A 25,834-nucleotide genomic window follows, 5' to 3' on the forward strand; every position below is an offset into this window, starting at 1 on the left:
AGAAAGCCCTTCAGCTATGGCCAATCAGTATTGAAGCAATGTTGGTAATCATGACATCAGTAACAATGACACAGAATGATAACAGTAGTTATCATGTAACTTTTATAGAGAGCTTGCCTGTGCCAACTATTGTAGTAAGCATTCTACATCCATTCAATTTTCACAACTCTGAAAGAGAATTACTATTATTGTCTTCTTTTTGTAGATGAAGAAATGATCTTAGAATGCCTAAATGCCTAACTTCATGTAGTTGAGCCAGCAGTATGATTCCAGAGCTGTGCCCTTAAATCTCTGGGTTCCAGAAACATTTTTAGCTGTTCAAATTTTATATTAATGTGCTTATCTTATGCTAAGTGCTAGAGATTGAACTGTGAGCAGAAAAGCAGACAGGGATCTGACTTGGGGTTGCTTAAAGAACAGTAGGGGAGATAGACGGTCAGATCGCACAAATGAAAATAAAATAAAAACTGCTGTGACTGCTATGAAAAAAAGATTCATGGTGCTGTAAGTCTATTAACTGTGAGGAACCTGACCTAGTCTTTGGGTCAGGAAGGCTTCTTTGGATTGGTAAATTTATGATGAGGGATGAAGAACGAGTAGACAACAAGGAAAAGAATATTATAATAGAGGAATTGGGGGGGCTGTACACAGGCAGGAGGGAAAATGAAACTTTAAACTTTATTGGACATTATAGCATTGTAAAGATCATTAATATCCAGTCTCCGTCTTTAAGTAACTTGCAGTATGTATGTGTGTGTGTGTGTGTGTGTGTGTGACTAACAGTTACAACAGTGATAAATGCTCAGATAAGAGCATAAAGGTAGGAACTGCTCATGCTTTTAGCAGCAGGAAAGGCTTTACAAAGATAGAGACCATTTGAGATTGGCCTTGGAGATACCTAGAACCTTGCCAGCCCCAAGAGCATTCCATGTTATAAATGTGCAAAGATGTGGAGAGGTGAAAGAGCCTCTTGGACAGGGCAATGTGTAGCTATGCTGCTGGGTATTTGATGTACAGAAGGAGCAAGGAAAGGGAGTAGAAGATGAGGTTCATGCTGGGGCTGGGCCAGCTTGTGATCAGGCAGGTGTAGCCACCATTAGTCCTCACCATGGACGTAGCTATCTGTGATTTTTTTTTTTTTTTTTTAATACTCACTCTCCCTAAACCTTCATTGGCTGTTAGTTTTCCGAATACAATTTAGACTTTTTAGCCTGGTATCCAAGCTCTTCATCATCTGGTTGAGTCCACCTATCCACTTTTTCTTTTCATACTTCTTATTTAAATTGTTTGATTTGCCAATTAGAATCTGCCACTATAAACATACTGTGTACCTCTTTGTCTTTGCTCCTTTGTACAGACTGTACTGTGCCTTTCCCCTAAATTCCTCCTACATTCTTTCACTTTGGGAAATCTTTGCCATCTTTCGGATTCCAGCCCCAGATTCGGATTCTTCCTTCCTGAGGCCTTTCCTTATTCTAGCTAGAATTACTTAGGTCCTTCTTATAAACTCCAAAACTTTTTATAAATAATGGGACACTTGTCATAGATTGTCTTCTGTTATATTTTGTTTTGTTTCTCCTACTAAAGTGTAAACTCGGGGTGCCTGGGTGGCTCAGTGGGTTAAAGCCTCTGCGTTCGGCTCAGGTCATGATCCCAGGGTCCTGGGATCGAGCCCCGCATTGGGCTCTCTGCTCAGCAGGGAGCCTGCTTCCTCCACTCTCTCTCTCTGCCTGCCTCTCTGCCTACTTGTGATCTCTGTCAAATAAATAAATAAATTCTTTAAAAAAAATAAAGTATAAACTTGGGACACCTGGGTGGCTCAGTTGGTTAAGTATCCAACTCTTGGTTTTGGCTCAGGTCATCTCAGGGTGGTAGGATCCAGCCCCTCATTGAGCTCTGCACTGGGCATGGGGCCTGTTTCACAGTCTTTCTCTCCCTCTGCCCCCAACCGCACTTGTACACACTCGCTCTCCCTCAAAAAAAATTGTTAACTCTAAGTGGAATTGTTTTACCAAATTTTGTATTTCCTACAATACATAAGTGCATGCTTTTTATGTAATTCCTACTCAAAAACATTTCTTGAATGATGAAGAAATCACATTGCATTAGGAACATATTTTCCTTATCGTCCATTGGATAAAAAGATAGGGCTTATTAAAAAAAAGATATAGCTCATAGAGAACTAATAAAATTGATATTGACCAAGAGAGCATATGTGAACTCACCTTGTTTAGAAAACCTAGTGTTCTTATTTTCAGTTCCCTTTTTATGTCACTCTTACGTGTTCATTATACATTGAGTTATGTCTGGTAAACATTGCACTTGTGGGCCCAGAACACTTTTGGGTTTCTGTACCCCAGCTCTTAGCAGAAAAGATACTGGCTTTTGTGCTATATTTATTACAATAGTTTATTGATAAGTGTCAAGTATCTGTAGGTTTTTGGAGGGGAAGAACTTACCTGTCTAATTCTCTTCTTAAGTCCAGAGAAAACTGACATGGGTGTTCAATAAGTGTTTTAAGTGGCAATACCATTAGGGAGATAAGATGATATTAAATGGAAATAGTGGTAACCTTGCAGTAAGATAGATCTGGGTTGGAATCCCAGCTCCAGTGCTTACTGGCTGTTTGAATTTTGTCACATTACCTTACCTCACATTTCCTATCTATAGAAATCAGTTAGCAGTACTAATTTTAGAGTTAAGAGGATTTGAGGTAATGAATTTTAAGTGTCTAGCCTCATGCCTGAAACGGGAGTACCGGGTATCCTGATTGTCCTCCTCTTTTTGTTTCTTTGTTTTTTAACTTAAAAAAAAATGCAGATATGCTACAGTTGATATAATGCAGAAAAGGATATCTGGTAAAAGGGATGGCAGGGTCCAAATGTAGGAGTTAAGTGAGACTACCCACACAGTGTAAAACATAATGGAGAAAAATATAGTTATCTACATCTTTGTTCATAACAAAATTAAAGAGCATAATGAATGCAAGTCCTTTCCTTAAGTATAGGATGGGGCTAGTGTATCTTAATATCTGCTTGTGTGAAAAAGATCTAAGATTTTTGTTGTGGAAGCCGTTGTTTGCATAACCAGTATCCATTTCTTCCTTCCATCCTTCTGATCAAAACCCTACTTCTTTGTTTCATGTATTCACCTCTATCTTTCTGTGTCCCTGGGAAAGATGACTCCACTTCTAAGATAAGCGGTAGCTCGATCAGTCTAAGTACATGGCATTCTCTTATACACTGTTTTAAATCCAGTAGCAGGGATAAGACTTAAATTGGCTTATTCAGTCATGAGGGAACAGTTATTTACATTTTACTATTAAAAGATTACTGTTTTTTTTACTTCTGTGACTCTTACCTCTTCTCTCCCTTCATTCTGTTTCCTTGGTTAGAACTTTCACCAGAAACAGTTCCTTTGATACATACTGAATTCCAGTTTGGAGGACACAGCTCTCACCCTCTTGCATCCCAGGCTTTCCACCAAATTGGGTTATTTGGATATGAAAATTTAGTGTTGGTGCACCTGGGTGGCTTGGTCAGTTAAGCATCTGCCTTCTGCTCAGGTCATGATCCCAGGGTCCTGGGGTCGAGCCCTGTGTTGGGCTCTCTGCTTGGTTGTGAGCCTGCTTCTCCCTCTGCCACTGCTGCGCCCCCCTGCGTGTGCACGCTCTTTCTCTCTCTCTGTCAAATAAAATCTTTAAAAAAAAAAAAGAAAGAAAGAAAATTTAGTGTCATTTCTAACTCATGGCTCTTCCTTATCCCCCATGTCCAATTGATAGTTTAAAAAATAATCTTAAAATGCCGTGCAGCTTCCTGTCATCTATACTTGATGTGTTCATCAGATCAGAACCTTCATTCGGCTGCTCTTGTGTTAGAACCTAGAAGAATATGTGCCTGAAAGTTCGGCATATCAGATAAAGAAGCTCTGGCGTATGGTATGACTTGATGTTAGAGTCTTCCACTGGTGAGCTTCTGCAGGTACGTCACTCCTCAGAGGGAATCCAGCGGTAAGCAGTCTGTCTAGTCAGGACTTAGCTCCATCAATTTATTCAACAAAAATTATTGAACACCTAATATGTGAGCTACAGCAATGAGCAAAACAAGATGGGTGATTTTAAATACCTGCCCTCATGCACCAGTGCTCACTCCCCCCATCTCTATCTTCTATCTCCACTGTGAAAACTAGGAACATAGACTAACCATATCAAGTACAAAATAGGGCATCTTTAAGTTTTTGAAAACCTTACAATAATATTTGAACTCAGGAAATCAATTTCAGGAAAATTGGAACATAATGAACAAAGTAAAAGAAGGTGTTTTATTTGGGGGGAAGCAGAAAAAAATAATAATGAGATAACTCTAAGTCTGAATTCTAGAACATTCAAAAAATTATACCGTGAGGTACCTATAGTAATAATGTTAAAGAGAAATATAGGTTAATGATCCACAGCAGAATTTCTCAACCTTGGCACTTTGGGTCAGGTTGGACCTTTTGGCCCAGATAACTCTTTTGCTGTGAGGGGCTAGCCTGTGCTGTGTAGGGTATGTAGCAATATCCCTGACCTCTATCTATTAGATGCCAGCATTACACTTCCCCAGTTGTGACAACCAGAAATGTCTCCAACATTGCTAAATGTCACCTCGAAGGCAAAATTGCCACCATTTAAGAACCTCTGATTTAATGACTTTGATAAGTGCTTTACCAAATATATTATACTTCATAATGAATATAATCTTTTCTTTAGGCAGAAATATAGTCTAAAATGACTTTAGAAAGCCTGGACATTTGGGATAAGAAATTACCACTAAGTTCATATTTAAGTAACATAATGGACTGAAAGCTAAATATGAAACATTTTAACATTTTAAGTTTAAGAGTGTTATGTATTGTTCTGATTATAGATGTAGTACATGTTGAGTGTAAGAAATTTAGACAAGAATACAAAGATCATAATAAAAATCACTTACTCCCCTGTCACTCGGAGGAAATTACTGCTTATTAACTTTTACTATATTTTGTTTTACTGTTTTTCTTCTCTTTGTAACTTAAATTCTAGTTTTGAGTCATTTACTTTTTTATGCGCTTTGTCTTAAAGTGTTTTTAAAAACAGGGAAAAGAATTTTCAATTCCCTTTGTCAAGTTATTGCCAGTCCTAAGTTAGAAGAGTTTAAAACTAAAAAAAAAAAAAAAATTTTTTTTTTTTTAAACTAATTAAATTGTAATAGGAAAAAATAGGGATTTGGAAATTGCAAAAAGAAAGTCTAGGGAAGCACATACTATGCATTTGAATGATAGATTCTAAATAATATTTGTTGATGAAATATAAATTTTTTGGAATAAAACTAAGCCTAACAACTTATCTTATTATTTCCTCCTTTAATCTACTCATAATTTCACACCTCTGAATATGTGAGACATTTATTTTTTAAATTTAAATCCTTTGGGAAATTTTGCCATTTGGGAAAAACAGTAACAGAATTTTATTACTATGTTTTTATTTTCATATGCAAAGTATAGAAAAAGTTTTTATTTTGTACAAAAATTTTTAAAAATTAGATCATTATGAAATCTTAAGCTAGCTTTTCAGTTTTATAGGCAAATTAATATTTTTTCTCTTGATAATGGAATTCAGTTCTGCTAACTACTTTTAGAGATGACCTTCACTTCTAAAGTATATTACTTAAAATTCTGTAACATAGTTGTTGTAAGTTTAATAAAATGCCATGAAATAATTGTTACTATAATTTATGGATTTATGCAAGTTTAGATGAATCTGTATATCTAACCAAAGTATATTAAATACTATATCCTTGTCATTTGCATTTCTGGGAAGGTGAATTTTTGTATCTTTCGAAAGTAAGATGTTTGGCCACATAGCAAAAAGGAAGAGCATTCTGGGCACAGAAAATGATGCAGGTGTTAAATGGTAGAAGCAGTCCTTTGAGTTTGAAAATTTTCTATGACAAGGAGTTCCCAGGAGCCCTTCTCAACTTTAAATTCCTAAATTGGTTTCAGAGATGCACAAATGTATATATTCCTTTTTATGCACGGGTCATATGCTGACCTGAATTTAAGTGGCAAATACACTTAAGGTTCTGTCTTACACAATAGAGATTGTATAATTTATAAAAATAAAGGAAATAAAAATAAAGGAAAAATTTTCATTTAATATGAAAGGAAACAGTCTTTATATCCTCTTTAAATATACCTTTCTCCAGAGTGATTGACTCATTTTCTAGTCGTACACATTAGTTGTCATCCATGTAAGTTCTCAATACACTGAGGTGTCCTCTCTGTACTCAGACTGAATTAACCTTTTCATATCATGTTTTAAACTGTTGGCCATCCTACTCATTTTCTCAACACAAACACGGGGAACTGCCCATCCCTAATCTAGTGTTATTAATTGAATTCTTGCCATATATTAAAAGGTATGCCTATTGCTATCATTTTCTGTTGTAAGTTTTCTTTTGCCTCCTGGGTGCTTGGCCTATTCTTAAGATAATGCTAATTAGAAATGAGGTTGGACACCACAGTAGGTTCCAAAACATCTTATTTTAGCTAACAAAAATAGAGTGTCACAAAGGATGCAGGACATATCCTCCCACACTATAAATTCACCTTAGTTTTTGTTTTCTTTGTGCTGTTATTTCCCATTTTTCTAAAACACTATTTTAAAATTTTCCACTCATTTTGCTCTTCTCACCACTCTGTGTGTGTGTGTTTTTTTCTCCTCTTTCTCAACTTCCACCCCCACTCTCTCTTCCTGGTGTAAAGAGCTTCTGTAGGAAATTGACAATCGGTGTCTTTCTGCTTCAAAGTCTTTAACAAGTGGAGCTGGCTGTTAAGAGAAATTGACCAGGTTCCTGTGATCCTTGTCAGTTTCTCTGATTAATCAATTTTTCTTTACTGGAGAAGCTGCTTTTAACAAAAGAAAACTAGCTTGAAATTTCAATCATTTGCTCATTGCTGCCCTGCGTATATCTGTTCTTCTTTCTCTGTCACTTTATGTTTTTATTACAAACTTTTAATTCTTACGTTTTCGTTACCTCATTTGTAATGGAGAGTGAAGAGCTATTTTCCTATAATTCATATATCCTCAGTGATTCTTATTAATTCTGGTACTTGCATAATTTAATTTATGAAGCTGATTCCTATTCAAAAGACAGTGCCTACAAAGCAAAATGAGTGCATTTTTTTTTCCTAGTTTGTGTTGACTTTCCTACAAAAACCCAGGCCAAGCAATTCCAGAGCACTCAATAAAAGGAAATCATGCTGACATAGAGAACTAATACAATGAAATAAAAAAAAAAAAAAACAGGGGGAGTTACTATACTGTTCTTTATTAATAAGGATATTTCTTTAAACATGTTAAATACTGTTATATTTAGAAACAGAATTAAAAGAATGTGCCTTTAGGTCATGGACAAGTTTGAACAGCCAAGTTAAAGCCTCAAAAGTAGATTATAAGATCTGAAGAGAAAATTAACAAAATGAGCAAAGTGTATTTGGAATACCTCTTACACATTACATAAAGGTGTTTGCACTTAGTGATATTAGGTAATTGACAGGATTATCATAGGAAGGAGTTGATTTGAATGGCCTTAGTTTCAGTGGTAAGATTGAATGATGACTAATGCTCTAAAGCATATTTTACGAGTAAGTTGTTTCATGGTATATTAAGTGTTCCTTGAGCAGAAAAGAAAGTCCATCTTCAGTAAGTTTGGGACATTCTTGGTTATACAAATTCAGCCTGTTTCTTCATTTAATACATGATTTCTTAATGCCTTGTCATACAGTACTGTGCTATCAGTCTCATAGGACATGGTTCCATGGGGCAAACACTCAGAAACTCCTGGCTGATGGCCAAAAAGCTGTGCATTAATCAATATTAACATCTTTACTCTTCAGGTTATAATTTATCAATAAGTTAGAAAAAATTAAAGCTCTTTTAAATATCTGCTAAACATTTTTAGTGATGATAATGTTTTATTTTACAAAACCAGAGACCTAACTAGTATTTAAGACATCCAGAAAACCCAGGGGCAGATAGTGTTTCATTGAATGAAAGTCGCTTAACAGATGAGATAAAATCAGGTAAGTATTAGAAAACATCAACCGTGGGTCTGGGCAACTTAAAAGGAGAGTGAGGAAAGCTCAAGATTGATAAATGGTGGTTGTGGTGGTATAGGGAAGCTGAAATCTGGCCAGGATAGATTCTGAATCAGATGAAAAAAACAAGTGATACACAGTCATATACAGTTGCCTTTAACTACAGCTTCTGGTAATAGCCTCTGGCCTGTAGTCCAGGGCTTTTTTTTTTTTTTTTTTTGAGTAACAGCAGTTTGTTTGAAGGTAACTTACCCCTGTTAAGAGGACAATTCATTTGTAGTTTTGTGGCAAATGTTGGTGTCCCAGAGCAGTGATTCCAAGTTTGTTTGTTTGTTTTTTTAATTTTTAAAAATTTCTGATCTGTTGTAGCTCGAATACTTTTGCACAAATGCTGTCCTCAGGTTACATACTTGTTGTGGTCTAGTAATGAACAGTTTACTGGCAGTGCTGATCCTTTGACCACACTTATACTGTGACTGGATTATCACCACTTCTACCATGCTCTGAACTAGAGTATGTCTCACTGCTTACAACTGCCTATAGTGTTTCCTACTGAGGACTAACAGTTCTACAAGTGGAAAAAAAATTATTTAAAAATGTAAATGCTGTTTCTATGTCACTGATTATAATTTTGGTAATTTATAGACCAGCAAACATTTCAAGAAATGTGGATGATTTGATAAATTTTTAATAATTGGCTTTCTAAAAATCATTTTGTGTATATTATGCATTTTACTGACATAAAGGATATAGAATACAGTTTATAAATAATAATAATATATACACAGTATTCTTTATTATAAACTCTGTGTAGCCACTTGTTTCTCATGGAATGCTTTTGTTGATTTTTTTTTTTCTGGAACTCTTATGTCTATAGCTAAACTCTGATAGCAATTGATGATCAAGGGTAATTTTTACATGAATGTTAAATGAGTAACAACACAAAAGTTAAGTGACAAAGACAAAGATGTATATCAGAACTTTATTAAAAGTGACTGCTTTGCTGAATTGAAAAACAGTTTTTGAACACTAAGAATTCCTCTATTTTATAGTATTTACATTGTAACAGCTATAGACATGATACATTGTTACAATTCATTTGCTTTATTAACAGTTTCTCCATGACTTTCCTCAGTGTCTAGACAATCAACAAAATTGTTTAAAAAGCTCTGATTTGTAGCATTTGCCAATTAGTTTCAAGCTATCAGTGTGATGTCTGTGTGGAGTTGGGAAGAAATGCACGATGATGCACCATTATATAGTAATTCTACTGTACAGATTCAGTAAATGTAAAGTAATAGTAAAGATAATAGTAAAATATAGCACAATAACTAGGAAGCAATGAGTTTTAAGTATTTTTATTCTTTTTTGTTCATATAATTTTATGTTTTTACAATTTAATTTTTAATAATGGCTGTTTTTAACAACGATCTCATAGAATTCTTACAGATTAACAGTCAGTTCTCTTGAGCGGGTCTAAGCCAGCGGCAGCACACTCCTCCAGTGGCTGTTTTGCCATGGAAGGACGTTTATTTATTTGTAATTACTGTCATTTCACAAGAGGGATATCATCTCTGAGTAAAAGAAAAACCCTAAGGAAGACAACTTACAAGCATGGCCATTGTTCTTATTTTTTACATTTCTTTAACACAGGGTTTAAAACATCAGTTGAGTTCGTACATAGCTATTTAGACATCACTGTCCTCTGAGTAGTATAGCAACAAGGAGATGAAGCTATTTTTCATTTAGTCTAGTGAATAAGTACCAATGATCACCCAGATACTTTTCTGTTTTGTACAGATGGTAGGTTACTGTTGGTCTTCAGAATCCTTATAATCTGAAGGTGTAAGGAGAGTCACTCATAGATAAGAATGTCAGAAAACAGGGGTACCTGGGTGGCTCGGTTGGTTAAACGAATGCCTTCAGCTCAGGTCCTTGTCCCAGGGTCCTGGGATCGAACCCTGCATCGGGCTTCCTGCTCAGCGGGAAGCCTGCTTCTCCCTCTCTCACTCCCCTGCTTGTGTTCCATCTCTCACTGTGTCTCTCTCTGTCAAATAAATAAAATCTTTTTTTTTTTTTAAAGATTTTATTTATCCATTTGACAGAGAGATGGAGAGCACAAGTAGGCAGAGCAGCAGGCAGAGGGAGAGGGAGAAGCAGGCTCTCCGCTGAGCAGGGGGTCTGATGTGGGGCTCAATCCCAGGACCCTGGGACCATAACCCGAGCTGAAGGCAGACGCTTAACCGACTGACCCACCCAGGCACCCCCAAATAAATAAAATCTTAAAAAAAAAAAAAAAAGAATGTTAGAAAACAAATCTCAAAGACTTAAAATTTTGTGCAGGTCTTTTAAATCTTCTACACTGCCTCAATAGGCGGATGCTATGTAAGAGGTTCTACTACCCTGGGACTGTTATCTTTCAGCTGTTGGGTAGGTCTTGAGCACTACTTTGTACATTACTCCCTGCAGTTTATGATGTATATGCATTTTTAAAAACACTCCTCTTGCCCATCATTTCCTTCTTTCCACTTTGATACTGAATTAAGTTTCTTATTACCACAAACTTAGTGGCTTAAAACAATACACAGTAATTAGTTCACAGTCTATAGAGCAGGAGTCCAACACAATGTAAATGGGATCTCTGCGTGGAATATCCCAAGGCTGAAGTCCAGGTGTTGGCCAGCTGTGTTCTCATCTCTCACTCAGAGTTCTCTTTCTGACTCATTCCTTGTGTTGGTACAAATCATTCCTTGTGGCTGTAGGACTGGTCTTCCATGTTTTTATCAGATGTTGGCCAGGTACCACTCCCAGCTCCCAGAGGCCAAACTCACATTCCTGCCTTGAGGACCCTCCCATCTGTCTTTAGGTCAGCAAGGGTGGGTCAAATCCTTCTTCAAAGCTTTGACTTTCCCTTCTGCCAACGGCCAGAGAAAAATTTCTCCTTCTAACGTATGATTACATAGAGTTCAAGAAACATACTTCGTAATCTCCTTTGATTAACTTAAAGTCACCTTGTTGGTAACTTTAATTATATCTATGATCAGGATCATAGGAATGATATCCAGTCTTCTTGATGAAGGAAGGAATTTTGGAAAGGTTAGGGTAATTGGGAGTCCTAGAATTCTGTCCACCACAAATACTAGATACATCATTTAATCATAATGATGGGTATTCAGAAAGCTTCAACTTAGTGATAAAACTTTAAAATTATTATCTAGAAATAAAGTCTGAAAAAATATAAAAATAAAAATTATATTTGGATCCAATAACTATTTCCTTCAGAATAGAAATTAATTTTTGGTACATATGAAAATTTAATCTCTTGAATTAACATGGAGCTACCAGAACAAAGATAATAACATTTAGAAAATAATAAAATAGTGAAAACAAGATTGTATTTAATTCTTTTTTTTTTTTTTAAGATTGTATTTGTTTATTTAAGAGAGAGAGCATGAGCCAGAGGGGTAGAAGGGTAGGCAGAAGCAGATTCCACACTGACCAGGGAGCCCTACTCGACTCCAGGCTCAACTCTGGGCTCGATCCCAGGGCAGAGATCATGACCTGAGCTGAAAGCAGATGCTTAACCATCTGAGCCACCCAGGCACCCCAAAATTGTATTTAATTCTTAAGTCTAAGGAATTAGTAGAGTAAATTAAAGACACAACTTATTTTGGACACTACCTAAATGTTGGTTAAGAAAATAAGTTCAGGGTGCCTGGGTGGCTCCGTGGGTTAAGCCTCTGCCTTTGGCTCAGGTCATGATCTCAGCGTCCTGGGATTGGGCCCTGCATCTGACTCTCTGCTCAGCAGGGAGCCTGCTTCCCCCTCTCTCTCTGCCTGCCTCTCTGCCTCCTTGTGATCTCTCTCTCTGTCAAATAAATAAATAAAATCTTTAAAAAAAAAAAAAAGTTCAAAGATGTCTAAATATTACCTAAAAACAATATATCTAGTACAAATGTATAAAATACAGAGCCTTGTTCCAGAGCAGCCCAACTAATACATTTACTCAAGAAGAGGGAGTTTCACCAAGGTTAAGGGAAAAGCTTAGAACTCAGAGTAAATAAAAATTCTTTCTGACCCTTATTAGATACTTACTAAATGTCATGTACCTTTGCCACTCCTTCCTAAATAAAAGGCCTTTGCTTTCTCCAAAACAAACACACCATGTTTTTTTCTCTTATTTCTGAGTAAAAGGACATTTTCCTTTTTCCTTCATTTTTTTTTTTACTTAGAGATTTCTTCTGAATAACTTAGAAAAAGCATAATATTATGTACCCTGAGCATCAGAAAAATATTTCATGCTATAGTCCACACCATTATAACATATAACAGTTTAACATATTTAAAAACATTTTGTCAAAATATAGATATATGTCTGGGGCGCCTGGGTGGCTCAGTGGGTTAAAGCCTCTGCCTTTGGCTCAGGTCATGATCCCAGGGTCCTCGGATAGAGTCCCACATCCGGCTCTCTGCTCAGCAGGAAGCCTGCTTCCCCTCCCCTCTCTGTCTCTCTGCCTGCTTGTGATCTCTCTCTCTGTCAAATAAATAAATAAAATCTTTTAAAAAATAGTTTTTTTTATCAAGGAAAATCAATAACAACTAGGTGCTAAAACTAGATATTTTAGAGTATGTATTGTATAACTATTCTTCTAGGTTATGTTTCTACAAAGAAATATTTAGTGCTACGTTGTCCAATATGCTAACCACTTATAAAATGTAGCTCTTTAAATTACTTAAAATTAAAAATGTAGTTTCTGTACTGTGGTAGCCAAGTGCTCAGTAGCTACATGTGGTTGGTAGTTATCTTATTGTACAGTATAGATATAGAACATTCCCATTATAATGGAAAGTTCTACTGGACAGTGCTGACTTTGTTTCTTCATTTTATTCTATAGGAAATAATTTCAGTTTGGTAGTTGTGAGCTTAATTTTTTGCTTTAAGAAATTTTTACCTGGGGCACCTGAGTGGCTCAGTGGGTTAAAGCCTCTGCCTTTAGCTCAGGTCATGATCTCAGGGTCCTGGGATCAAGCCCTACATCAGGCTCTCTGCTCAGTGGGGAGCCTGCTTCCCCCCTCTCTCTGCCTGCTTCTCTGCCTACTTGTGATCTCTCTCTGTCAAATAAATAAAATCTTAAAAAAAAAAAAAAAATTTTTACCTGGGGGTGCCTGCCTGTCTCAGTTGGAAGAGGATACAGCTTTTGATCTCAGGATCATGAGTTTGAGCCCTGCTTTGGGTGTGGAAATTAAAAAAATAAAATAAAATAAAATAAAATAAGTAAGTATACTTTAAAAAACATAAAAAGAAATTATTTTTAAAAAATATTTATTTATTTGAGAAACACAGAGATAGAGCAGAAGTGGGAAGGAGGGGGGAGAAGCAGACTTCCTGCTGAGCAGGGAGCCCAATCTGGGGTTCGATCCCAGGACCCTGGGATCATGACCGGAGGTGAAGTCAGATGCTTAACCAACTGAGCCACTCAGGTTCCCCTAAAGAGAAATTCTTATCTAATAATGGCAGTGACACTATAGTTTCCCCATTTAAATGGATTAAAAGTAAATTAGAAATTAAAACATTCTTTATTATAATTTTTACTATATCAAAATTGATTTTTGTACTTAATATTTTAAGATTATGTTATTGAATATAGGTATAGTTCATATTCATATATAGATATTCAAATATCCATAATTACTGTCATGGGGTATGCCATCATATGAATATGCTATATTCTGTTGTTATTAATCAATTGATTTTTAAACGTTTTTGCTATTATGAATAATACTATACTGAGCATTCTCTTACAAAATTTCAGGTACATGTATGCAAACATTTTTCCAGAGTATATAACCTAGAAATAGAATTTTTGGGTTGTAACGTGTATTTTCAATTTGATTAAGAAATGTTAAATTATTTTCTACATTGGTTATATCAGTTTGTATCTGAGATTATAAAGTTGTCTTCCTTTGTTTTATTTTTAAAGCTTTAAAATGCTCTCTTTCACTTGTAAACAGTGCCTGATTTTACATGTTTATATTAGCATTATTAAAACTTATTATTGAGCAGCCGTTGTTTAGTTTGTTTAAACAAACTAAAACATAGTATTATAGGTAGGATCGTAAATCTTATTTCTTATGAGCATCGGCATAAGTAGCAATTCTGAAAGCAATAAGCTGATCACCATGTAAAGTTATCCTTTCTTGTAAAATTATTCTTTCTTGCAGCATTTTATGAAGAAGCTTTTTTGTCATTAAAAAGTACAGCAATGCTTAATATGATATTCTTTGCCTTTAACCTTAATTAGATGAGGTTTCATGGCAAAATAAAATTTTTCTTTTGCTGTGAATTAGCAAATCAGTTACTTAACTTGTTTGTTTAGGTCTGCTTTGTGCCAGGCATAGTGTTAGTTACTTTGGATACAAATTATATTAAGTCACGGGTTCTGTCTTCAAGGACCTTGCAGTTCAGAGTAGGAGAAGAAACTGTAAATACTGAAATATATTAAAGTGATTTATTTATTTTTAATTTTTTAAAGATTTTATTTATTTGAGAGAGAATGAGTGAGAAAGGGAGCATATGAGCAGGGGAGAGGGAGAAGCAGGCTTCCCATGTAGCAGGGAACCCAATAGGGGACTTGATCCCAGGATCCTGGGATCATGACCTGAGCCATAAGCAGATGCTTAACCGACTGAACTACCCAGGCCGCCCTATTTTGTAGTGATTTCGATGCTGTCAGGGAAACTTGTATATTGGACTCTGAAAGGAGAACATGCTTGATTTGTCAAAGTGTTTATTATATATGAGGTGAATATTAAACTGAGCTTGTGAGAGCAGAGTATTTGTCAGACAACTTGAGGAAGTGTTTCTCAACAGAGGGAGCATTATACCTGGTGCCTGGCATTTTTTTTGAACACTTCAGATCACTGGATATGGATGAAGGGTGAGGGGACAGTGTGGGAGAGTCCGTTGAGGAGGTGGAAGAAGTAGGTTTGGCCTTTAACTTATTGATACTGTGGAACCATTGAAGGATTTTAATGGATTTTAAGTCATTAAAGAATTAAAAGCAGGGAAATAATTTGAACAGATTGTTACTCTAGATGGTTTCTGCTGCAGTGTTAGGTTGAAGATGGATTTTGAGATAGGTAAGAGAACTACAGTTTGGGAGAGGGGGTGAGGGTCTTAACTAAGCTAGTTACACTAGATATAAACTGGGAGATAAGTAAAGTTAAGGAATATATCCAAAATATTCAAGACTTGGCAAACTGTTGGTTGTGGGAGGTGAGAGAAGAGGAAGAATATGAATTACTACTTGATTTCTGACTTGAGTGCTTGAGTGATTGGGAGAAACACAAGGATGGAAGTTAGAGAAGGAGATGGAGTGTCAAAGTTTGGTGGACTAGATACTGAGTTTTGTTCTAGAAATGGGGAACGTGAGAGCCCTTTGACTATCCAGTTGGATATCCGTGTGGGTCTTAGAAGAGGGGTATCGATTATGGTTATAGGTTTAGATAGAAGCCATCATATTTAGGTGGTCGTGAAACTAAGGTAGGAAAGCATCTTAAAAGAAGGAAATGTAGAGTTGAAGAAAAGAAGCCAGGATCAGAATTTCCAGTAAATAAAAGGAATTAATGACAGCCTGCTTTGTAATGTTATAAAAATATAAATATTTTGATCAACATGGAGCTTATCATTTTGTTATTATTGAAATATAATTAACAGTATAATATTAGTTTCAGTTATACAATAAAATGATTCAATAATTTTATATATTATTCAATGTGCATCACAATGACTGTACTCTTAAGGATCTTACCTTTTTAAAAAAAGGATTTTATTTATTTGAGAGAGGGAAGGGCTGGGGGCAAACAGAGAGAGAGAAGCAGACTCCCTGCTGAGCATGGAACCCATTGTGGGGCTCAGTCCCGGGACCCTGAGATCATGACCTGAACTGAAGTCAGACGTTTAACCAACTGAGCCACCCAGGCATCCCAGAACTTACCATTTTATGGAATTAAGGAGCAAATGTATATGTGCTTGTGATGGAAAAAATTACTTAACATATAAGTTAAATGGATGAAACATGGTATGAACTATAAGAGTATATACTGAAACTAAAAACAGCTTCATGTTAGAAAATAAAAGAGACTTTTTAGATTTTTGGGGGGATAAGATTAAAATATATAAAAATGAAAACCATTGTAAAAAGTAATGGTATTTGGGGCCCCTGGGTGGTGCAGTTAGCTAAGCATTTGACTCTTGGTTTTGGCTTACGTTGTGATCTCAGGGTGGTGACATCGAGCCCCACGTCAGGCTCCATACTCAGCATGGACTCTGCTTAAGACTTTCAATCCCTCTCCCTGTCTCTTCTGTGTGCTTGCTTGCTCTCTCTAAAAATAAATCTTTTTTAAAAAAGCAAGTAGTATTGTTAATAATAAATATGTAAAAAATGCCATCAGGAACTCACCTGAATAAAAAAAATTGGATTTATTAACTTGTGGCACTAAGGGACATGGAACCTTGAAACATCTCAGTGAGAAGGCACTTCTAGGATTTGGGTTCATAAGTGATTTGGGGAAAGGTCAAGAAAATAGGGGTTTGATGCTGTCAAAAAGCAGAAGTAATTTTGTGATTGGGGATCCTAATAATTTTTTTGAAGATTTTATATATTTATTTGAGAGAGAGAGCGAGAGAGAGCACACGAGCAGGGTGAGGAGCCGAGGGAGAAGTAGACTCCCCCCTGAGCAGGGAGTCGGAAGCAGGACTTTATCCTGGTACTCTGGGATCATGATCTGAGCCGAAGGCAGCTGTTTAACCAACTGAGCCCCCCCAGGGCCCCAGGGATCCTAATAATTCTTACCTAGAAGGCAGGAAGAACATCATGGTGCTAAAACTAGAGTTGGTAAGGAAACAGACATATTAGCCATGAAAGGGGAGTGTTTGACCATTTTTTGGTGTGGACAGTGTTGTTTTTGTCTCTGTTCACATAAAGTCAGAGTGGCCTTGTCTGATTTTGGGTGTTCTCTGAAATTGTTTATGTTCAAATAAAATGTTACGAACACCCTGGCATAGCTCTAAGTGCCAAGCCAACTCCCAGCAATACAAGACCTGACTGAGAGTAACAGACCAACTCCTGGCTGTCCAGAGCTCGTTTTTGTCTTTCTTAGTCTCTAACAGAAATAAGAGAATTCAGCAAAGTCTTGGTGGCAGAGACAAATGTTAGGTGTTGTTAGGAGTGCTCTGTGCTCTAGTAAGTTTATCTTTGGGACATAGTAAGGAAGATAATTAAGGGAACTTTGGAAGGATGGAAAGGTAAGGAGAAGAGTGACCAACTGGTGAATGATTTTTTAAAGATTTATTTATTTTAGAGAGAGAGGGAGGGGAGGGCAGAGGAAGAGAATCTTCAAGCAGACTCCCTACTAAGCATGGAGCCTTACCTGGGGCTTAATCCTATGATGCAGGAGATCATGACCTGAGCCTAAACAAAAAGTCAGGTGCCCAACTGACTGAACCACCCAGGTGCCCAGGTAAATGGTTTTTAAATGATCACCTTTGAATATAGCTTAAGTAGATTTCTGAATCAGATTATGGTATGATGAAATTAGTGTTTGTGAACAGTACTATTGCCTTTTAAAATTATTAAATATCTAAAAATGATTTTAATGAACATTTTACCTTGCCTATAACTCAAAATATTTTCCTTCAAAATATTTGTCCATATACTTTTTTACATTCTTACAATTACTATTTTGTGTACTGAACTTTAAAAAATATCTGCTTAATATACCATCGTACACTTTATTCTATGTTTTTGTCTTGTTTGATAAGTATCATTGTAGTAGTTGTCGGTGAAGCTTTTTTCTCAGAAAGGGAAAAGCAGTAATATGGAGGATATAACAGACATTTGGGAGGAAGAATTAACAAACATCTGTTACTGATGTGATGGAGTAGGGAAGAGAAGAATAAAAAAATTTGAATCCTTGGGTGCCTGTATGGTTCAGATGGTTAAGTATCTGCCTTTGGCTCAGGTCATGATCCCAGGGTCGAGGGATTGAGTCCCGCATTGGGCTTCCTTCTCAGTGGGGACCCTGCTTCTCCCTCTGCCTCTCTCTGTCTCTCATGAATAAATAAATAAAATCTTTAAAAAATTTTTTTTGAATCCTTGAAACTGACAAAGTTGAACCATTATTTATATACATAGTTCCTCAGTTGGATGATGTATAATAATAAAATATCAACAAGAGTTTGTAACACCCACCAACACTATTTCTTCAAGATATCCTGAAAGCTGCAAAATATACCTGATGGTTAAAATGATAAAGTATTTTTAGGTTGAGGATTGGACATTTGGTGACAATGGTAGAAAATAACAATGAGGGGCACCTGGCTGGCTCAGTCAGTAGAGCACACACCTCTTGTTCTCCGGGTTGTAAGTTCAAGCTCCCACGCTGGGTGTAGAAAGTACTTAAAAATAAAATCTTAAAAAAGAAAAATGTTAAAAATATTAGAAAATAATGATGAGGCTAGAATTTGCAATTGGTAAGATGTGGATACTCATACTGAAATCAGAATTTATAATCTGCATGTGGCTGGGTTCATATCCTATAAGAATTAGTCTGAGAGCATTAGCAAAGGCTGATACTTCCGGGTTTAAGATGCCTGGCATCCCCAATTAATGTTGGTGGTGCTCATTGGAAGGAACACTAGGCTTTTATCCTTAATTCATTCCCTTGTGCTTATTTAATAAGGTTGTCTTCTTTAGATGCCTTTGAAAAAAAAGTCTTATTTATACACCATAATAAACTAAGGAGAGAAAGTTTCTATTACTGGAGAAGCCTGATTGTTGAGAGATTGTTTTAAATCTTTTTACACTATAAAAGTTAAAAGGCGTACTATACTTAACTTATTTTAACAATATATATAAAATAATTTTAGATATGATATGTTATATAAATCCTATAACAAAATATTAAAATCAATCTATCTAATTCATGGCCTGTAATTTTAAGAAGTGTTTTATATTGTAAAACACCACAAGGGAAAACCTAGAAATGATTGAAGTTCATTGCACTGGACTTCAAACCCATCATATAATTGAAATCCTGAGACCACATTTCATTCTTAAACCATAAAGTGCAGCTAAAAGAGGGTAACATTCATTAACATTTTATCATTTTATTTAGATTTTTCAGTGTTAAATTTTAATAGGGAATATACTTAACAATGAACATATACCCGAATAATTTAGGATTAGATTATTTATTTCATCTAAATTTACTCTTAGCATGGTAATTATTAACGTCTAGATAATAATCAAGTTATTATTTGTGATTTAAAAATCTTTTTGACCTTCACCATTTTTATAACTACTTTTTCTCTCCAGATGTCACAGCTGTGTCATGTTACAACTGCATGTATAAAAAATTAATTTCTTCTTGCTCATTCATTTCCTCTTAGAATCCAGTACCATTAGTCATTCACTGATGTTGACACTTAAAGTCAAATTTATATATAGATTACCTGTTACTTATAAAAGTAATGATGGCTGTTTATATAATAAGTGAAATCTTTTATTCCAAATATATTTTAATTTTATAAAGTACAATTCATTTATAGATCAGAATCTCAGACATTTAAGTAAAGTGAATATATTAAGTATAAATTAAATATGTGTAGGTCTTTTTCATATTAACTGTTTGTATCATTAACCCGACTTCAATCTCTTAGAGAAACTTGTTAGGAAATTGAAAGACAGAGTACAAATTAAGAAAATTATTTACAATACATCTACAAAGGGTTAATGTCCCTGTAGTATAAAGAAGTTTTGTGAATTAGTAAGAAAAAACAAGCATCTTTGTCAAAAACAAAGGACAGGAATGTAGAAATTCATGAAAGTAAAAATACAGAAACTAAACAAATAAAAGCTTAAAGCAACGTTTAACAGATGAGAGTTAGACAAGTTATTATTATTATTATTATTTTAATGATAATACTTGATGCTGTGGAAGTTGGAGAGAAATATTCTCCTATACCTCTGGCAGAGATATATACTAATGTAAGTTTCTACAGTATAATTTGGCAGTATACATCAAAAGCCTATGAATAGGATGGATGTACATAAAGTTTTTTTTCATAACACTTTTTATAAAAACAAGGAATTGGAAACAACTAAATGTTTGTTATTAGATGATTGGTTAAATTATAAACCTCCATGTAATGTAGCCAGTTTTTAAAAATGATGCTTTTAAACTTATATTGTTAAACTGTATTCAGAAGTCTCTTTGATTTCCTTGGGGGTACTTTGAGGACCACTGGCAGTTGGGGAGGATGAGCACAACTTCGTTCTGCCCAACTGGAGAAGCTTTGTCCCTGTTTTTTAATATAGAAGTTTCAAAAATTGAGAATACACCTGGAGAAAAGGTGGGAGTGGGGAGCATTTGGCTGCTAAAAAACACAGCCTCAAAGTGTTCAATGCAAAGGAAAGATATTTAGTTACCTTGTTGGATGAGAAGTAGTAAAGTATAAAACATTGGGTATAGTTGGGTCTCAATGTTTTAAAAAAATGTATCTCCATCTATCTATACCTATAAGAAAGTGGAAGTTTATGGTTAATAAATAGGGTAATAAAATCATACAAAAAATGGCAGTAGTGATGTGATGGAATTTCAGGTGATTTTTACCTTCTCTTCTCTTTTGTTTTCGTTTTAAAACACATTTCCAAGAAGTATTTATTATTAGTTAAGTCATGATTCAGGATCCCAGGATGGGGATCGCCATGTACCTTCTTCACAACACTGGGAGAAGGATGGAGGGCAGAGGAGAGGTGGTTCAAACCTTGCCAGAAAATGTGCCTTCTGCCTGGTGGTCATCCTAGGTTGACACCCAGGCTATGAGGCAGAGGGACTTGTACACATAATGGTACCATTCACATGTGGAGACACCACCCCCTTTATCAGTCATTGTCTACTCATAGTGGTGGAAGTCAAGATAGTTCTGCCAGCAGAACTTTATTATTATCTAGATTTTAACAATTATTACTGTTAATAATAACAATAATTATTATTATTATGTATCCTGGTCTGGTTCTGGTTGGGGAAGTGTCTCTCAGAGGGGCAACCCAGTAGTTCTTGATTTTGGTTTTGATGTCTTCTGCCGTGGTGCTAATTCCTACACACTCCACAGCTCATAGCTCAATGTCTACCCTCTGTTTTTCTTATCTGTATTTTATAAAATGAACACATGCTATGTATGATGAGATTGAAAAAAAGCAATAGCAATTACTTATAAATACTTTTTAAATGCTATCACATTTACATGCAAAGTCCCCTTTTAATATTGGCATGATTTAAGTATAAGATTTACTACATGCCAGCTCCTGTTTTAAGCAGTTGACATGTATTAACTCATCTAATTATTATAACAACCCTAGTTAGGTGTTATTAATATATACAATGTGAGCAAAGTCATGCTGCTGATTGAATCTCCTTGATACATTACCTCTTATTTACAAAGAATTCCATCTTATTAAACCCCAGCTCATATAACCAATTCCCATAAATTTCAAAAGTAGTTTATAAGTGCTAAATGTGAAAATGTAAAGATATAGTGACATGTTTGTTATCTATTTTGTATTGTGCTTGTATTTTCAGGCTTTTTTTTTTTTGTTTGTCTCATCCTGTTAGAAGCCTTTGACTTGCTATAACTTCACTCATTGCCACCACCATATGCAGATAGGAAACGGGATCTTCTAAGTTGATCAGATGCTCATCCTTATTAAAACATTTTAGGGGTACCTGGGTGGCTCAGTGGGTCAAGTGTCAACTGTTGATTTATTAGCCTCAGTAATGATTTCAGGGTTGTAAGATCGAGTCTTATGTCAGGCTCTGCACTGGGCATGGAGCCTGCTTAGGGTTCTTTCTTTTCCCCTTGCTCTGGTCCTACCACCTCTCCCTCCCTCTCTAAAAGAAGAAAAATAAATAAACACCTTAAAAAAAAACAACAAACAACCTTTTAGAAACCTGTTTGTGATAGCCCTGGCCCTGAGTTACTATTTGTTTTTAAGCAAACTGAGCACCACATACATACAGATATGTACAGTGTCTACATGCTGGGCCTCTGGAACAACATAGAAATCATTTGTCCTTGGAACATACACAAATCATGTGTTTTTATACTTGAAGATGGCATTCTGTTTGGTATTATTTCCTGGTTTAGTCTTCCCACTGTCAGCAAGATTTATGCCTGACTTATTTATGGTAGTAAGTGATTGTGTTGACCCATCCACATGTTCTCTTATCTGTGACCCTTCGGGCCTTAACAGAGCTAGGTGAAAAAGCTAGGAGGCAACTGAGTGCATTTAGAGACCAATAATCCTTATGTAATGTGCTTTTTTCAAAAAATGAACAGATAAAATACTATTTAGGTTTGGTGACGGTTGGAAAGATTATAAGGGAAAAGGGTCATGTGAGAGAAAGGAAGAATTATTAACAAGGGTAATGAAGGATGCCGAAGAAATGGATGGAGAATACAGGAGAAAATAAGTATAGGGAAGTGTGCTAATGAAAATATAGAAATTAAAACAGTATTACTAAAAAGTGATGACCTAATCAGTGAAAGATTATGATATCTCAATGAATAAAATGAGCCCTTCTCCACATTTTTCTTGATGCTAAAAAATCCGATTCCCTAGCTGAAAGATAATATTTAGACATGTATAGACAAGTATTTAAGCATTAGAAAATCCATATGTAACACATAAATCCATATGTAGTCATAAACTAATGAAGCCCTTGCCTAAAACTACATGTGGTTCTTTTGTCTTTGGTTGTATAACTTGTAGTAATGTAAAAATTGTTATTTGGTGTACCTGGGACCTTGCCTTACATGTATCCAGTGATTCATCCAGTGGAAAAATTAGAGCTGAGTTGTGAAACTTGTTTTATGCCTGGAAAGATCCCCTGGGGCTTCATGACCCTTCTGTGATCATTGGAGCAGGCTGGGCACTTGAAGAGATTCTCTGATTTTTTTAGAGGAGGAGGGTTTGTTCATTCTTTGCCCAACCTTGTACCTGCTATAAAGGTTTTCTCCCATAGCATATAATATCCTGCTCTCTGAGACATAGATTGGAGGAAGATGGTAGTTATGGAGTTATAAAAACATTTCAAAATAGTGTAATATCTCATAGTCATTACTCTGTGTTAATTATTTTACATTAATAGGACTGAACAGTATAGAGATGTAATCTTTCCAAACCTTCTTTGCAAAGTACCTCTCAGATCTTTATGATGTAACTCTAACACTGTGTTTCCAAGATGTATTCACTAGCTTGTATAGCTCTTGAAATTTAAATTAAGAACAATTAAATAAAATATTCGGGTCTTCAGTTGCACTAACAGTATCTTGAGTGCTCATTATTTACATACACATGGCTACTTATTAGCTACCACCGTGGACAGCGCAAATGTCGAACATGTCTGTTACATAAAATTCTATTGGTCTGTACTCCTTTAGAGGAGATATAGATATGTATGTATACATGTCTTTTGAGGAGGTCAGCAATGTTGCCTCAACCATGTCTTTTAAAGTGTAAGTTTATTGAAGAGAAATAACCATATTTTTTTAAAGTTGGTCCAAGATTGTTCTCACAACTTTGACAATATATTATAATGACAGCAGATTAGCAAGTTAGCTAACTTTACTATGAGGAAGGCTTCATTCAAGTTAATCAGTCATTGAGATTTACTGTGTTAACCTATAAAATATTTTAAAGTTGGGTCTCTGAGAAATACCATTATGTAGGTAGGGAAAAAGAATGCTTACTTCCAATATAGAAAATGTGATCTTGTCCCAGCTTTGCCACTAACCAAATATAAGACTTTGGGCATTTTTCCTCCATGACTTAAGTATTTTGTAGCTGGAAATATATCTCATAACCAGAAATTTTATATCTGGAAAGTTATTATCAGAAATACTTTCTTTTAAGATTTATTTATTTATTTTAGGGAGAGAGAATCCCAAGCAGATTCCCACAGTGTGTAGAACCTGAAGCAGGGATTAGTCTCACAACTCTGAGATCACAATGTTGAGCCAAAAACCAAGAGTCCAACACTTGACCAACTGAGCCAGCCACCCAGATGCCCCTGGAAATACTTTCTGACCTGCTTCACTTGTCTCATCCATTCCCGACCTCTGCCTCTGGCAACTACTAGTCTCTTCTCCTTATCTGCGAGCTTGGAATTTTGTTTGCTTTTTAAGATTCCACTTGTGCAATCACCACATTTATCTTATTTATTTATTTAATAAACATATAATATATTTTTTCCCCCAGGGGTACAGGTCTGTGAATCGCCAGGTTTACACATTTATCTTTTATTATCTGACTTATTTTACTTCGCACAATGCCTTCAAAGTCCATCCATGTTGTTGCAAATGGCAAGATTTTATTCTTTTTTTATGGCTCAAAAATACTCCATTCCATACATGCACATATAATATATGTAAACACATAATATGTGTCCCATTTTCTTAATACATTCAGTTGGTGGGCACTTAGGTTGTTTCCTTACCTTTGCTATTATAAATAATGTTGAGTGAACATGAGGGTGCATATATCTTTTTGAATTAGTGTTTTAATTTTTTTCTGATAAATACCCAGAAGTAGAATTTCTGGATCATATGTTAGGTGTATTTAAAAATTGTTGAGGAACATCCATACTGTTTTTCATAGTGGTTGTACCTATTTACATTCCCTCTAACAATGTGCAGGGGTTCCCTTTTTTCCACATTCTCGCCAACACTTATCTCTTGTCTTTTTGATACAGTCATTCTAACAGGTATGAGGTGATATTTCATTGTTGTATTGATTTGCATTTCCCTGATGATGAGTGATATTAAACATCTTTTTATGTATCTGTTGGCCATCTGTATGTCTTCTTGGAAAAATGTCTAGTCAGATCCTCTGTCCATTGTTCTTTTCTTTTAAAAAAAAAAATTTATTTATTTATTTGAGAGACAGAGAGAGAGAGAGAGCAAGAGAGAGCAGGGGCAGGGGGGAATGGGACTCTATCCCAGGACCCTGAGATCATGACCTGATCTGAAGGCAGATGCTTCACTTGATCTTAGCCAAAATGCCAAGAAGCAATTAAAGGCAGATGCTTAACAGACTGAGCCACCCAAGCACCCCCTCTGTCCATTTTTCAATCAGATTGATTTTTTGCAGCTGAGTTGTATGAATTCTTTGTATATGTTGGATATTAGCCCATTATCAGATATATGATTTGCAAATATTTTCTCCCATTCAGTAAGTTGCCTTTTCATTTCGTTGATTTTTTGGTTTTGTTTCGTGCCTGTGTGTGTTTTGCTATGCAGAAGTTTTTTAATTTAATATAGTCTCATTTGTCTATTTTTACTTTTGCTGCCTTAAGACTTTGGGCATTTGATTTCCCAAAGTTAATTTGAGACTTAATTTCTTCATCTCTAAATTGTAGTTTTAAATAAAATATTTTAAAAAGCCTTTTGTTGTAACAGTTAATTGCTATTACTTTTTTTTTCTGATACAACTTTTATAAAAGACCTATAAGTGTTTTTTTAAAAGATTTTATTTATTTATTTGACAGAGAGAGACACAGCAAGAGAGGGAACACAAGTAGGGGGAGGGGGAGAGGAAGAAGCAGGCTTCCTGCAGACCAGGGAGCCCAACGCGAGGCTCTCTCCCAGGACACTGGG

General features: G+C 35.6%; 1 protein-coding gene and 1 pseudogene across 1 annotated transcript in view; one reads left to right on the forward strand and one right to left on the reverse strand.

Moving 5' to 3' along the window:
- The window catches only part of LIN28B (lin-28 homolog B), a 139,134-nt gene that overhangs the window by 31,430 nt on the left and 81,870 nt on the right, over window positions 1-25,834 (forward strand). The gene's annotated exons all lie outside the window — the stretch shown is intronic.
- LOC116868017 lies at window positions 20,939-24,289 on the reverse strand (annotated as a pseudogene).

This window comes from Lontra canadensis, unplaced genomic scaffold, assembly GCF_010015895.1.
Source record: "Lontra canadensis isolate GAN:19392208 unplaced genomic scaffold, GSC_riverotter_1.0 scaffold14, whole genome shotgun sequence".
NCBI lineage: Eukaryota > Metazoa > Chordata > Mammalia > Carnivora > Mustelidae > Lontra > Lontra canadensis.